Source organism: Piliocolobus tephrosceles, chromosome 11 (assembly GCF_002776525.5).
Source record: "Piliocolobus tephrosceles isolate RC106 chromosome 11, ASM277652v3, whole genome shotgun sequence".
In the NCBI taxonomy this organism is placed as follows: Eukaryota; Metazoa; Chordata; class Mammalia; order Primates; family Cercopithecidae; genus Piliocolobus; species Piliocolobus tephrosceles.
Genome location: NC_045444.1, coordinates 23358139 through 23372012, shown reverse-complemented (window position 1 = coordinate 23372012; position 13874 = coordinate 23358139).

The following is a 13874-nucleotide window of genomic DNA, read 5'->3' as shown; positions in this document are numbered from 1 at the left end:
CCTGGAGGTGAGATGAGCTTATTATGGAACAACTGCATATGTGGACCGAAGGACAAAACTCAAGGTTTTAAATGCCACGAAGTGTAGGGCCATGCTGCTAGTGCTAATTAAGCACTGAGAACTGCTTTCATACAAGGCTGAGATTTGTACATGACAGCTGAAACAGCCTCTTGCTTCTTGATCATGAACATCTTCAGTGAGATGCAGAAAGGGTCTAGTGAGGGTAGGTGGGTTACTCAAAACTCCTAGTGTTTAATTAGTTTTAGCTAGTTAAGACTGATTATGATGAAACACAACGTTTAACTTTGCTGTCTCCTAGGTGCTTCCAGAAATGAAAAGTCTCCTTTTTACAGAAAAGAGAACATGGGAGGGAAGTCCAGAGTTCAGTCTCAAAAGCGACGCTGGGCAGGGACTGACAAAGGGTTGAGGAGTGTCTGTTAACCTGAATATTGGTGATGAAAAATGTATCCTGAAATTGGAGATAGCAAGACCTTTGGTGAATTGTTGAGCAGACTGGGTTGATTTCAGTGAAGGATCTAAAAGGAAAAATAAAAACATTAATGCTTCTATGTAGTATTTAAAAGTTGTGATTAAAAGATGGCAAGTATAATCACATACCAAAAAATGACATTTGTGTGCCATGTGAGTGGTGGGCTTCAGTGCAGTCACCCAGAGAACACTAACTATTTTTCATATGTTCAAGATACATTTTGAGACATCTAAGGAAATAGAACTTATTACTTTGTTATATGTGCACATAGGTGCACACACAGTATTACTCAGCTAATTTTTTCAGCTCTATTCTGTATAACTATGTATTTTTTTTCCAACCTTATTCTGCCTGACTATCCAGATTTTACACTGTTTAGATTTGGCTGCTTCCAAATTGCACAGACTGTCTTGGACTGATATGGACAGAAGGCAGGCAAATACTGGTAGAAGATGGCAGGGTCTTTGGCAAGGGCTCCACCCACAAGCCTGGACCTACAGCCCAAAGTGAGAACTATCCCTGTTTTCCCGCCTGAATATTGCCTTTTGGCCCACCCCACCCCACCCTCTATCCTGTGCCGATAAGAACCCCAAGCACCAGACTCAGTGGACATACACACAGAAGAGAGAAGTGTCTAGATGTTGAAATGAGAAGCAGCAGCTGGAGGTCAGGGACTACTATGGTCAGAGAAGAGGTCAGTCAGACACAGCAGGCTCCAAGGGAAGATTATCTTCCTACTCCACCCCTATTTCAGCTCCCCTTCCTACTGAGGGCCACTTTTACCACTCAATAAAGTCCTCCACATTCACCGCCTTCAATTTGTTCATGTGACCTGATTCTTCCTGGTATCTGGACTCAGGTACCAAGAGAGCAAAGTGTAAAAGGCTGTCACCCTGACCCTCCACTGAGCTGGTTAACACTTAGCCATCCACAAACAGCAAATGTTAAAGGAGCACTGATTGTAACACATACTCTCTGGGGCTCTGGGGTTTGCAGACAGCCCCTCCCAGACAGTAGAGGTAAAAGACCATTGTAACACACTTTGACACTGCTGCAGAACCCACACAAAGCTTGCTCCCGCTGGAGAGGAGCAACAGGCCAGTTCCAGCATTCATTTGCTCTGGTTCCCACACCCACCCACTCATGTGCTTCCTTCCATAAGGGATTCAGCATGGTAATCAAGTAAACAAGCCACCCATGTCACAAGTCCAGCAAAGGGGTCAAGGGAACTCTCCCATTTCAGAACCATTGAAGAAAGTCAAAGAATCTGTGATAAGCTTGTTACCAGTGCCCTGGGATCTTGTGATCTCCCAGGACAGAAATCAAGAGAGATCACCAGATGCAGTAATGAAGGAGAGTTTATTACCTCTCAGGGAGCCAGCCATGAGAGAGGAAAAAGGAGTGGACTGCTCCCTGAAGCTACTGTGTGGTTCGGTTAGGTATAGGGTCTTTCCATAGGGAAGGGTTACATCAGGGAATGTATAGGGGGAGTTTTGCTAGCACCTGCATAATGGCTCAACATGTTTCTTCATATATTGCGTGTACCATTAGCATTTTAAATCTCCACCCCTGGGCATGAACTTTAGTGTTAAAATGAGGAAAAGGTGACTTCAGATTGGAGTTTGAGTCTGACTCTGCATGTGGGACTCTGGGAAAGTCTCCAGCCCCCTGAAATAGAAATTTGCAGTTAATAGCTTCCTGGGTCTTTTATTGCTGATTGGCTGAGAGTTAGATAAGTTAGAGCTTGCGTTGAAGTGTTTTTATCCTTTTCCTTTAGACATTCTTAAGATAGGGAACCAACCAGTCTGCCTGTCTCAGGCTCTAAGGAAAATTCTGAGAGGTCAGAAAGAAACCTAATATTATAAACAACAATGCCATCAGCACTTATTTAAGTATATAAATATAAATTTAAAAGAGCCTATTAAAGTGTTTCTGAGTCTATACATTTAACCCATTCTAAGTGTTTATAGGTATTTAGCTATGAGAAGAAATTAGACTCAAATTATGTATGAATATCCAATATGGGTACACTGTGTATTAAAGATCAATATAATCTCCCACAGACTGTCCTGCTGAGTTAGCCAACATACAAAGACTTAGTTTGTCTTCTATATGTTAGAACATGAAAGAAAAGATATGCAGCTCACTGCCATTCCAAAATCCCAACAAATTATAGAACTCCCTCCATTGTGAAGCTGGCTTATTTTTTGTTCGTTTGTTTGTTTGTTTTTGACAGAGTTTTACTCTTGTCGCCCAGGCTGGAGTGCAGTTGCGCAATCTCAGCTCACTGCAACCTCCGACCCTCCCAGGTTCAAGGGATTTTCCTGCCTCAGCCTCTTGAGTAGCTGGGATTGCAGGTGTCTGCCACCACACCGAGGTAGTTTTTTGTATTTTTAGTAGAGACAAGGTTTCACCATGTTGGGGAGGTTGATCTCGAACTCCTGACGTCACGTGATCCATCTGCCCAGGCACTGGTTGTATTTTAAAAGCAATCTTTCTAATGAAGTGTAACACTAATGATTGCCCTACACATAGATGGCATTAGACCTTACATACTGATCTCAGTGCTAACTACATGTCTTACACTTTCTAAAATTTTACATTTTCTCTGTGGTTAAAGTCATCTTACAAAAAGACCCAAATTTTACAAAGATTTAATTGTCTTGGATTTCAAATCACAACTAGTTTGATAATCAAATGGTTAAAAACAAATTGACTTTATGAAAAATTCTTATAGTATTAAATTCAACATGGATTACCATTAATAATACAATCCTCTGCTCGCTGTGAGACATGCAAAGTCACAAAGCTGAGATCCACAGATTAGAAAGGATTTTGACATGTATAATTGTCTTAGTTAGTTTGGGCTGCTATAACGAGATACCATAGACTGAGTGATTTAAACAACAGAGATTGATTTCTGGAGTTCTGGAGCCTAGGAAGTCCAGTATCAGGTGTCAGCAGACTCCATGACTGGCAAAGACCCACCTCCTGATTTGCAGGCATCTGTCTTCTTGTATCCCTAGATGATGGAGAGAGGGAGATCATCTTTTCTTATAAAGGCAGAAATCACATCTATGAGGGCTCCATGCTCATGACCTAGTCACCTCCCCAAGGCTCCACCTCCAAATATCAACAACTTGGGGGTTAGGGTTCAATATATGAATTTTGGGGGGACACACATATTCATTCACAGTAATAGTCAGCACTGTTGACACCACACATAGATACCCTGCATTCCTTTTGCTCTTTCTGTAAGCCTCTTCCAGATGCTTTGTGCTTTGCCTCTGAAGGCCTGCAACTGAGACTGTCTTTTTTTTTTTTTTTTCTTCTTCTTTTTTTTGAGTCTGAGTTTTGCTCTATCACCCATGCTGGAGTGCAGTGGTGAGATCTCAGCTCCCTGCAACCTCCGCCTCCCGGGTTCAAACGATCTTCCCGAGTAGCTGGGATTACAGGCACCTGCCACCAAACTAATGTTTGTATTTTTAGTAGAGATGGGGTTTCACTATATTGGCCAGGTTGATCTCGAACTTCTGATCTCTTGACCCACATGCCTTGGCCTCCCAAAGTTCTGGGATTATAGGAGTGAACCACCACATCTGGCCGCAACTGTGACTGCACAGAGCTGGGAGAATGGGTCATTTTAACCTTCTGTGCAGTTCTTAGGCAGTGACCGACTGGTCCAAGTGTCTGAAAGTCTGATTCCCTGGCCTCAAGTTGAATGAGGCTGAAACTGGACTTTGAAAAAATCACACACTTTATTGGTTTCTCTCTCTTCCATATCCTTCTTTCCCTTCTCCTTCCCTGTCTTCCTTTGAGATCACCTTCTTAATAAATTACTCCCACATGACTCCTCATCTCAGGGCCTGCTTGAGGAGAACATGACATAAGGCAATATATGCACAAAGAGCTTTACACCAAAATTTTTAAAATTAAAATTTTTTTAGTAGAGATCGGATCTCGCTATGTTACCCAGGCTGGTCTCAAACTCTTAGGCTCAAGCAGTTCTCCTACCTCCACCTCCGAAAGTGCTGGAATTACACGCATGAGCCACTGCACCCTGCCAAAATAAGATAACTTCGGTAACCAAAATATAGGCGGAGCCCTTCATGGCACAGACTCTGCCCAGATTTCATCTCAAACCAACAGCAATCCAATATTATTTAGTTACTCTCAGAAATATTTAAGTAAGTTTGGGGAGAAATGGCTGTTATAAAACAAGGAGCATAAATTGATGCAAGTAGATTTATTACAATGATCCTATTTCTACTCACGGGTTACTGAGGCCCAAAGAAGTGAGTACTGCCCATTGAGTATGTGACATGGGACCAGCCCAACAGGTGAAAGAAGTTGGAAATCTGTTTTATGTCTGAATTTGTAATGCAATAGCAGAAATCTGTTTTATGTATAAATTTGGAATGCAGTGCCATAAAGTATATCCTTTACAGGTTTTATGCAAAGCCTGAAATATAATTATAGAAATGTATTGAATTTCAGATGCAGTTTTGTCTAGGAGAACTGAGGCAATGAAGCATAGGAAAGAGATCTGCAAAGAGCCAAAGATGGCAGAAAGACTTCTGGAACCTGGAAAAAGTAAAATAAAGTGTTACAAGTGATTAATCTAGGAAGGAAAGAAATGGAGATAAACTTGTTTTTGATTTACTGTAATTTTCTTTATTCTCCATATTTTCCATAACATGTATTAGTTTTATAGTCTAAAAAAGTAAATTAAATTTTGGTTACTGCAAAACGTTATAGTTATAATACTGTACACTTAAAACAAAATTTCTAGTTTTAGGGAATTTAGAGACTATGAACAATCATGCCAGGGAATATTGTGCAGTCATTAGAAATAATGTCTATGAGCTGGGTGCAGTGGCTCACGCCTGTAATCCCAGCACTTTGGGAGGCCAAGGCAGGCAGATCATGAGGTCAGGAGATTGAGACCATCCTGGCTAACAGGGTGAAACCTCATCTCTACTAAAAATACAAAAAATTAGCCAGGCATGGTGGCGGGTGCCTGTGGTCCCAGCTACTCGGGAGGCTGAGGCAGGATAATGGCGTGAACCCGGGAGGCGGAGCTTGCAGTGAACCGAGATCGTACCACTGCACTCCATCCTGGGCGACAGAGCGAGACTCCATCTCAATAAATAAATAAATAAATAAAAATAATGTCTATGAAGTGTTTTGTATGACATTGAAAAACATATCAAATGACAAAGGTAGGGTTCAAAACTTTATTTACTATTTGATATCCACTATATCAAAATGTATAGAAATACAAAAAAGAATTATTACACTGTTATAACTGTTACTTAATTTTCACTAGACTGTGAGATTATGAATTTTTCTTGTTATTTATATCTTATGTACATTCTGTACTGAATTTTTACTATCAGGCAAAAGTAAACTTAATACAATTTGAAGGCAAATACTTAGATACCCTTAGGTCTGAAATCCCGAGGTCGTACTTCTTAGCAGGCCTAGGAATAATTAGTTCTATCTAAAACATTGGAACTAATTTATGCTTTTAAATAGATCGCATTTTTCTCTGCTTCACTTCTCCATTTTCTTTCAAGCATCTATCTTCCTTTGAATGCCTGCCACTTCTTTGTCTCAAGAAAGCTTAAATTTATTTCCAGCACTTTTCTTCACATTCACATGAAAAATACACATCTGCTGCCACTGCTGCCACTGTGTGTGTGTGTTTCTTTTTTCATCTCTTATCTCACTGAGAGTATGCTAGCATTTTTCTGATGATTTATGAAAAAGTAAATATAGTTTTCCAAGGCTATTCACCCCATGTAAATTTCTAATGATCCCAAACGTGAGGGTGTGTTTGACAATGATGCCTTGGTAAAAAGCCAGCTGCTCTTTTCATTTGAGCAATAGTTTGATATTATTCAACTCACTAAGTGAGCTTGTTTGTTTCAACAGCTGTTGACTTCATCTCCCTCTCAATGGATAAAAAGAAAAAGATAAAAATAAAAGCTTCCTTCCATATCCCCTGCCTGGCTACCTTTCAGCAGGGCTCTTTGCTAGGTGGTAGACATCTTATCCATTATTAGAATCAGGGACATTTGAAGTTAGAACAAATTTAATAGATTATAATTACCAAGCACCATCTTTGAGAAGTCGTTTTACATTGCATACATTATGGTGTCATTAACCACTTTTTGTCAGATAAGAAAATTGAGACTCAAATCCATTAAGTAGCTTGCCTATGGTTACAAATCTTGTGGAGTGAGGACTTTAACATATCCCTCTTTTCTCTCAAAGACAGACCTGCAAGGTCGAATAAACATATTGGACTTAAGGCATAATAAAGGATATAAACCATAAAATTAATCTCTTATTAGGCTTCTATGCTTACATTTGTACACCTGCTTACCATCTTCAAGCAAGAGAGCTCTGCCTCTAGAAAGAAGGTGTGGGTCCATTCTGCAGGCCCAGAGAATGCAGGGACTGCTGCAGGTTCACATATCTCAATGGCATCTATTTACATTTTCTGATTCCAAGTCTCAAGATGCCATTTCTTCCTTACCAAGGTCCTGGCTGTTGCATGGGATTGCTGAGGACGTAAATTAGGCTTCCTTTAAGGTCCACAGGTCCACTGTTTTGTTTTTGTTTTTGAGATGGAGTCTCACTCTTGTTGCCCAGGCTGGAGTGCAATGGCACGATCGCAGCTCACTGCAAACTCTGCCTCCCAGGTTCAGGGGATTCTCCTGCCTCAGCCTCTTGAGTAACTGGGATTACAGGCATGTGCCACCACGCCTGGCTAATTTTGTATTTTTAGTAGAGATGGGGTTTCTCCATGTTGGTCAGGCTGGTCTTGAATTCCCGTCCTCAGGTGACCCGTCTGCCTCGGCCTCCCAAAGTGCCGGGATTATAGGCATGAGTCACCAAAGTTTCACTGTTCTTATAGTTGGTCCTGGCCTTGTCTTCAGCATAATCTTCCTTGGCTGTAGGAAAGGGTGGTTTGTTTGAGAGATGCCAAGGGACTTTCTGACTTTCTCACTTTGCCTTATGCTGACCAACTGGAGTCTGCTCTTTTCTTCTTTCCATTTATCATGGAACCCATCCACAGCCTTTGTAATGACCGTTTACCTTGTACCTTCAAAAGCCAAAGAAAATTGCACAATCTAGCATACCCCTTCTGTCAGAATCCCATCTGTATTAGTTTCCTAGAGCTTCTATAACAAAATACAGTAAACTGGGTGGCATAGAACATGAGGAATTTATTGCATTGCTGTTTTGGAGACTAGAAGTCCAAAATCAAGGTGTCGGCAAGGTTGGTTCTGAGAACTGTAGGGAAGAAACTGTTCCATGACCTCCCCATTGGCCTCAAATTGTTCTTGTGGATGCCCTGTGTCTTCACACCATCTTTCCTCTAAGCATGTATGTCTCCATGTTCAAATTTCACTTTTTTTGTGAGGGCAATAGTGATATTGAATTATGGCACACCCTAATGATATCATTTTAACTTGATCATCTGCAAATATATTATTTCCCAGTAATATCACATTCCCAGGTACTGGGGGTGAAATTCAACATCTTTTGAGGTTGCTTAATTCAACCCATAACGTCATCTTAATTCGCTCCAGGTGAAAGTTTTAGCAACTGCAATGCTCTAGTGTGTCAGGGACCCTCTGGGCTCCAGATACCACTGTGATGGGGTATCTATTGCCACTTAGCTGGTGACTTAACTCTAGAATCCCATCCTCAGAATCTGCCTTCAAAAATCATCCCTGCCCTCCTGACCAAATACCTTAGGCTGGACTTCCAGAAGCCGACTCTGAGACACAGATCATGAACAAGGTATTTATTAAGGGCCAAGAGAAGAATGCAAGAGAAAAGAAAATGAAGAACAGAGAAAGGCACAATTTTAGCCAACTCCCTGGCCTTGGCCAGATCTTTTGGGGAGCTTTAGACCATAAATTATGTCAGAATTTGCCCCATTTTGAGGAAAGGGAATCAGGCTTTCAATATCTTGCATAGTCATTGGCTATATGTTTCCCTAGACAGATCTATAGTACCAGGCATTCCAAGCTCTCTCTTTGGGAGGGTTGGACTGGCCCAAGGTCAGCCTCTGAAGAAGGTCACAGGGGCAGGCTATTTGGAACAAAGCACAGAGAAGCTACAGGATGCATGCACATGGCTGGTAAAGTTGATAAGAAGGGGCCCGGGGGGAGCATAGAGAGAGTTCACTACCCAAAGCAATACACTTCTGCCCACTTGTGCTGACATTTACTGAGCGTCAACACAGGAATATTTTAGATAAAACAATATTACTCTCGAACATTGAGGGAAGACCAAGAATGCCTTGAGATAGGACTCAGCATGTCCTGGAAGCAGGGTGCCATTGTGTGGGACGGAGTGCCTGGCAGAGGTAATTCTTGGATCCGTGGCACCTGCAGTGGACAACTGGCCAGGAGGAGCCACAGGAACCAGCCCCATGGGCTCAGCAATGCCAAACAGCAGCAGCAGGAGGCCCTGAGTAAGACCCTATTTGTGAGAGTCCCCTGAAACTTTAAAGGACAAATGCAAGAGAAGCGGCGGTGAAGATGGACTAAAGGCCTCACAAAAACAGATCTGTAGGTAGAGCCAGAGAAATCAATGCTTATTGTTTTTAATGTGTCACGCTTTTTCTTCTTTCTTTTAATGCTAGATGGGGTTGGCAATCCTCTGTTGAGAACAAAAAAAATATTTTACATTTTTCCACAGTGGTAAAGAAAAATTTACAGGGCTCATTAGAAATATTTAGTGGTTGGAAAGTAGTTTGAAGGAATCAGTGAAGTTGAAAATAATAATAAAAAGAAATCAGAAAGGGGCAGAGCAAGATAGAAATTTACAGATTTCAAAGCAGGGATACATGAGGAAAAAGGTTACATCAGTTCTCTACTTGAAGCACAGCAGGTGTGCGGGAAGGGAATAACACCCATCCAAATGCTTGTGCTCAAGAGATTCAGGTTTCTCTTAAAGTGAGGTCCTGGGAGTGCAGACTGAATATATTTGTGGAAACCTAGGTTCAGACAGGTTAATTGATTTTTCTCAGAGTTACACAGCTGTGGATTTCACAGCTTAAAAAATGTTACAAAAATCCTAATGAGAATTATAACTGAGAAGTAGGTGTCTTTTTTGCTCACAGAATATTCTGTGGCAAATTCTAGACTCAGGTTCTTATAGCCATAGCCCCAAGCTGTGCCAAACATCCACACACACCCACTTTCCCGTTCTCTCCAACAGACCTCAGAAGTTATCTTAATATGTAGTCTAAGGCTAGTTAGCCAACACCTGCACACAATCATCATTTTTTAAATTGCCTAGGCAATCCATCATCAGCTTTGCTATATCTGGGCAAATGTCTCTCCTATATTTAGCCTTTTAGCCACGGTGTGATGATTGGAATGTGTGTTGCAGAAAGGAAGCCTTTTCTGATACCCATGCAGGGGTGAGGCGGCAAGCCTCTGACGGAGGTAACTTTCTGACTTGTGTTTGGGATCTCTCCAAGCTGCTGAAATAGTACTTGCAGTGTTTCACGGACACATGGAAATTTAACACCTCCAAAGTTAAGCCTGACACTCTAAGGTGGAATGCTGAAACCGCAGAAAGCAGAGCAAGTGTAGGTGATGATTGCATTTCACCTTCCTAGTGCTTTCATAGGGCGCTTCTGGATTTATGTCTCACTGGGTGAGGCCGCCTTCTCCTGGCCAACGATTCCACTGGCTCAGTCATAACAGGAAAGCCAGAGCTGCAGGTTGCAGGAAGACAGAGCTCCACTGTCAGGGGAAACTGCTGACAATGCCAAAAGTCGGAATCTCTTCACTATCTCTTCACATCCTGGCTGTCAGAGAAGCTAACTTTAAATTTTAACTTAAGCAGATTCGTGTTTTTTATAGAATATTTCAACTCAGAGGGCAAATTTCATTCTAATGTGACAAAAGCAGTGTTGGGAAAAGACTTGGAAACGTGTGCTTTTGAATGTGACCTGAGGTATGGTTTCCAAAGCTGGCCAATGCTCTCCTGGCCCAGAGCCTGACCTCGTTTCATGACAGGAGAAGCTGAATCTCACGCTCTGTAAGAACCTGGCTTGCTCAAACGTGAGCTCCTCGTTCTCAGAAGTGGATCACTGTAGCTGGAAGGATCAACATTGATCAAACATACCCATTTCTGCCAGTTTTACTACCCTCTATGCCGTTACTAAACAAGAAAAGTTATTCTACAATTTATGTAACTTATAAAATAGTAATTAAAGATTTTGGAATATGTGAAAAATTAAACCACTACAATCCCCCTACCTACCTACAGTACTATCATTTTAATGTATGTTCTTTTTCTCATTTTATATGCACATTTACAATAAATGTTTATGTGTACATATATATTTTAGCCCATAAGACCTATTTTTATTGTATTATATTACTTTTGATTTAGTATGTATTTTATTTACTATGTAATACATGATATATAAATATATATTTTATGTTATATTATCACCTTACATTTATAGCTTTCTTCTGTAATGTTGATTAATTATCATGAGTAAATTATATTTAGAGAATATGCTGCAGCATATTCTCTAAATATTTATTGTTATTAAATAACAATAACAAGATTATTATTAAATAACAATAACAAGATTTATTGTTATTAAAACAAGGAATCTGGACTAAAGTAGATCAGGGTAAGCTCACATCCAATTAAGAAAGCTCTCTGGACACATATATATTCCACCTTACTCCTGGAAGCGAATGGAGCTACTAAAGTGTAACTTACATTCTTCAGTTTTCCATAATCTGTGTACCCCTGTTGCCAAAGATACACAACAGTAAGAAAGAAGAGAATTTTATACTTGAAAGATTTTGGTCTGTACTGGTTTGTAAGGAATATTCTCAAAGACCAGCTTCAACTCTGTCTGCTGTTGGTCCTAATGAATTATCCAAGTATCCAAGAGTCTAGAGTTCATGCTGCCTCCAGCCATTGAGGCCATTCACCTGGTGGGATGTGTTTGCCCTAACGAAACACAGACCCCCTGGAGAATATATACCTGTCTGCAGTCATGTTCCATTACAGTTTTGCTTTCAGTTAGCCAATCATATATATCATTCATAGTAAGGGTATGAAGCTGTTTTTTTCCACCAGCAAGCCATGGCAGTTTGGGAACCAGAGGCATTCAGAGTATCTGAAATCACTCCAAGCCCCAGGGTGGGTTGGACCCACCTGAGAGCCCTACAGGGCAAAGGCAGGCTGTTCTGTGTCTATTTTCTCCTTAAGCCTTTTCATACACACATCTTTGATGAGAGCACCTAAGTGTCATAAAATGCTGACTTTGGACCCGAAGACAAATTACCTTGAAAGAAATGGGCTGGGACTTCCAATTAGCAGCAGAAATTCCAGGAATTTCCAGGTTACTTGGCACCCGTATTATCAGCTAGATATAGGGAGTTTGGACTTGAAAATTCAGGAGCATGGGGATGCATGGTAGTGAATTCCTATAATGTTATATTGCCTTGGCATTCATTTTGAATATAAGTTGGACTTTCTCATACAAGAAACAGGGCTTAGTCACCCTTGGCACAATTTCCAGTTCTCTATTTCATCCGAGTTCCTTAATGTGGTCAATCCAGATATCTGCCTTATACAATTACCCCCTGTTGACCACCTTCCCTATGGGACAGCTAGATATCACCTATTGGCTTACCCCACTGACTCCTCCATCCCCCACAGACTGCACCAATATGCTGCAGTGACAACCTCTCGATAACAGTGTGGCCACATAGAACTTGCAACAGCTTGCTGCTTTGAACTCAAAAATTAGAACTCCCATGGAAACCCACCTAGGTAATACCTTGGAGTCCAATAAAAGTTTTAGCACACAGGCCCCTCACTCTCTCTTTTGCTCTCCACTTTCTGGTTCTGGTTGAGCATGTATGTCTAGAATGGCTCCCCCTACCCATTGGCCCTATAAGGAGTGCTGCCCTTTTCTCTTAATCTGTAAGTAATACACTCCTTCTACTATTATATGGTTTTAGTTGCATTGCCTCTTCTGCATCTCACTTGACTGACACACCAGAACCTAACTTCTTTCCAAGGTAAAGCTCTCGTAGACAATGGATATCTTGGTAGAAATAAACTGGACATAGGTCAGACAAGAGCCACAAGGGGGGCTGCTGGTATAAGCATGTTTCCTGTGAGTGGGACACCTGGTCATGGGTTGAACACTTAGGCATTAGGCCATCCACTAGGATAAAGAAGTCACTGTAGACATCCATGACCAAATCACTGGAGCCCTGTCAATGCGGGGTTAGAATTCATAGCCATTTTTCAGAGAGAAACCTCAAAAAAAAATTTTTTTTTTAATTGCAGTACTCACCCACGGCCTTCTGCTTTTAGAGAAGGGGGTGCCTGCAGCTTTCCCACTAGCCTCTCACTCACTGTCATTTCCCATCTCCCCAGGAGGTAAAAACTTTAGCTCACCCCTGCTAGGGAAGGGCAGAAGTGAGGAGAAGCTAGGCAGATGGTTGGCACTGATTACTTCTCATATTTCATCCTAATTTACATTAGTGCTCAACATTGCATCACTGTCTCTGTGTATATAATTTTTTAGTAAAAAAATTTTCTCTTCAATTTTGAGCCTGAAATTTTGAACAATTTGCTATTTGTTAGTCACATTAAGATTATCTTAAAATATACACACACATTGTTATGTATCTAGCAGGCATATACTAATGTATGGTCTTGTAAAAATATGCCTATGGGTATTTAGTGCTGGAGACAATTGCTGTATTTCATTTCAACTTCAGTCCACAGCATGGGACCTCTTCTGAAAGTGCATGTACAAAAATGATCATGTTTAGTATAGCTCAAAGTATTATCTTCCCTTCTCATTCCTAGAGAATATTACATTTTTTCCTCCCTCCAGAATTTTGTAATTACTGTAGGGAAAAGAAAAAATAAATGATGCTAAATTTACCAAGTGCACATCTTTCAAACTTCACAGGTAAAGGTATCACAAAAACATTTTTTTCAAAATGGTTTTGTCATGGCTTTAATTAAAGAATTAGCTAAAGACTTGCTGTCTGAATATGAAATTATGCTATCTCACAAAATCTTTCCTCTGTGAGTAAAATTTGTAATCTTCATGTTCTTTTTTGATTTCCTGCTATATAAAAAATATATTTAGGGCAGGGCACAGTGGATCATGCCTGTAATCCCAGCACTTTGGGAGAGCTAGACAGGAGAGTTACTTGAGCTCAGGAGTTTCAGACCAGCCTGGGCAGCACACAGAGACCCCATCTCTATGTGAGTGTGTGTGTGTGTGTGTGTGTGTGTGTGTATGTGTGTGTGTGGTGTATATATGTGTGTGTGTCATATATATATATAT